This window comes from Vigna radiata, unplaced genomic scaffold (assembly GCF_000741045.1).
Source record: "Vigna radiata var. radiata cultivar VC1973A unplaced genomic scaffold, Vradiata_ver6 scaffold_227, whole genome shotgun sequence".
Taxonomy (NCBI): Eukaryota; Viridiplantae; Streptophyta; class Magnoliopsida; order Fabales; family Fabaceae; genus Vigna; species Vigna radiata.
Window position 1 is genome coordinate 369,917 of NW_014543239.1, and position 2,955 is coordinate 372,871.

Genomic DNA, 2,955 nt, shown 5'->3' on the forward strand with positions numbered 1-2,955 from the left:
TACTACACACAGCAGCACATGTTATGAAAACGAAAAGAAAAAGCTAAGTTGGATGTATGTGATGGCATTTGTAAATAAATGAATGCTATGGAGAGTGCCTTTTGGGGCGTTTGCTCCAAAATATTCCTGAACTAGCAATCTGCCCGTACGCATCGTTTGATAGTTTAATCATCAACAGCCACAGCACAAGCCTCAGTTTGTGCTGCTGTTCCTGAAACATACGCAGATCAGGCAGCAGCAGGAGTTTCCTTTTCTCAACTCTCTTCACTCTTTCTTTTAACAGATACATAGATAGAGAGATAGACAGAGAAACATGGTTTCTGAAACCTCCCTCTCTTCTTCTAAACGCTCTCCNGCTACTCCTAAGTTTTGCAACTCATTCACTACTAGGTAATTCATACACCTTTTGTTTCTTATTTCTCTCCTTGACTGTGTATGTATGTATTTTGGGAGTGTCATAAACTTTCNTGCCTATGTTTCTTTTGAAGGTGGATTGAAAATGTAACCTCATGAGCTTGTTTTGCTAATCTTATTTTCACCGTAGTTCTATCTTACTGGTTTAGAAATTAAAGCATTTGATAATTTTTTGATTGTGCATTTGATACCTTAGTTTGTCCTTCCTTTGGATTTTGTGGAAAAGGTTATGCATATTATCCAAAACGGTTTTTATGGTGGGATTTTGGAGATTTTTGAGCTAGATAGAGATTATCTAAGTTCATTGGAAAATTCTAGGTGAACAGATGCTTAAAGACAACATTCTTATTTCTTTGCTTTGTAAGTTTTTAGGGTGAAGGGTGAAAGGACTCAAGGATGCTGAATCCATGCATCCTTGACAGGATTTTATAATAGTTGTCATCCCATGTTTTCTTTTTGTTGCAGGATTTTTGCTGATGTTGCCGGAGACATTACAATTGTCGTTAATGGTGAATCTTTTCTGCTACATAAGGTAATTCTTTTGAGATGATGTTGAAAACCACTCGATACTTTCATGACTAGTTCTGGTTGTCATTAAGTTGAGTTTTATATTCTAAACTGTAGCCATGTGTTTAATTTGGGCGTCTCTTTTACCAGTTGCTATGAATTGGGATATGGTGAACAGTATGTCCAAAATTGATCATATGCTAACAACAAACTAAAAATCAACCAATATTTGCCATAAGTCATGCCTACTTTAAGATATCAAAGAGAAAAGTTGATGACTTCTATTTGGCTTCTTTTGAGTGCAAAATAGCTGCACCAGTCAACTCAATAATACTAAGATAATGTATTTGATTGTACAGAAATAAAAATCTATTTAAACTAATGTCGTTAGTTTGTTCTGGTTCATGAAGTTTCCCCTGGTGACTCTAAGTGGGAAAATCCGGAAGATGGTGGCTGAAGCCAAGGGTTCCAATGTTTCAAACTTGGAGCTCCTCAACTTTCCAGGGGGGCACCAGACATTTGAACTTGCCATGAAGTTCTGCTATGGGATGAATTTTGAGATTACAACATTCAATGTTGCCCGGCTTCGTTGTGTAGCAGAGTATCTGGAAATGACAGAAGAATACAGGGAGCAAAACCTCATTTCAAGAGCAGAGATTTATCTGAATGAGATTGTCTTTCAGAGTCTTCAGAAGTCAGTGGAAGTGTTGTCCACATGTGAAATGTTGCCTACAAATATAGTGGATGACATTGAAATATCAAGTGGATGTGTGGAAGCCATTGCAATGAATGCTTGCAAGGAGCAGCTAGTTTCTGGCTTATCTAAATTAGACTGTGATGGAGAATCTAGAGAGCTAAAGGAGGATTGTGTTGCCTGGTGGGTTGAAGATCTCTTAGTACTGCGTATAGATTACTTCCAAGAGGTTATTTGTGCAATGGGAAGAATGGGGGTGAGATCAGATAGCATTATTGCATCACTGATGCATTATGCTCAATCATCTCTGAAGGGTATTGGAAAATGTCAATTCTGGAATCCATCAAGAACAAACTCAAGTCCAACCAGTGTAGAAAAGGACTAAAGGATAATTGTGGAAACTCTTGTTAGTCTCATGCCAACAGACAAAAGCTCTGCCATTCCCTTGACATTTTTGTTTGGCATGTTAAAGATGGCCATCATGTTAGGTGCAAACATTCCCTGTAGGCTTGAGCTTGAAAGAAGGATTGCATTACGGTTGGAAATGGTCTCATTAGATGATCTACTTATACCATCACTATAGAGTGGAGACTCTTTGTTTGATGTTGATACAGTTCACAGGCTACTGGTGAATTTCTTGCAAAGAGTGGCACAGGCACAACCCTGTTGTTTGTTTATGCAAAAATTTACCACTGGACTCAGTCTTTTAGTTTGTAACGTAAAGTGTCAACGTCCAAGGCCAACAATGGTACTTNATTAGATAATTACATGTGAATACGAAGTCTTAACACACACCTATAAAGATCATTGACCCCCAATCCTTTCTCTAACCTCACACTTCTAATCAAACCTTTAACCTCACTTTCTCTGCAACTACCCTTCTCCCCTCTGCTACATTTACATTCCCTCTTCCTAACACACATTAATCCAAGTTGTTGTTCCATATTTACACAAAGAATTTGTCTCACTCGTGCAAAACAGAGTCACCAAACCCAAATATTCACGCAACCCATATGTTAAAATAAAATAGCTATAACTATAACACAATTACAGAATTTAAAAACTCACAAGAGGAGTGTCGTTCTCCCTCAGGGTTTGCCGGCAACGAGTGACAATGGGTTCCTGCACGAACACAGATTCTACACCAATGGTACGATCAACACCTAATAAAAACGTGTTTTCATCAAAATAAAGGCAAAGGAGAAAAGAAGCCGAGAAGAGAAGAAGGGAGAAGGAACGTGAAACCTGAAAATGGAAGTCCTGAAACGAAGGAGAAACGGGAGTGCACTGAAGGAGCGAGCAAAGACGTACACGTCAAATTGAAGGAGAACCGCCGAAGG

General features: G+C 38.6%; 1 pseudogene; it reads left to right on the plus strand.

Moving 5' to 3' along the window:
- The first annotated feature begins 133 nt into the window (after positions 1-133).
- On the plus strand, positions 134-2,375 carry LOC106753272 (annotated as a pseudogene).
- Positions 2,376-2,955: the final 580 nt, after the last annotated feature.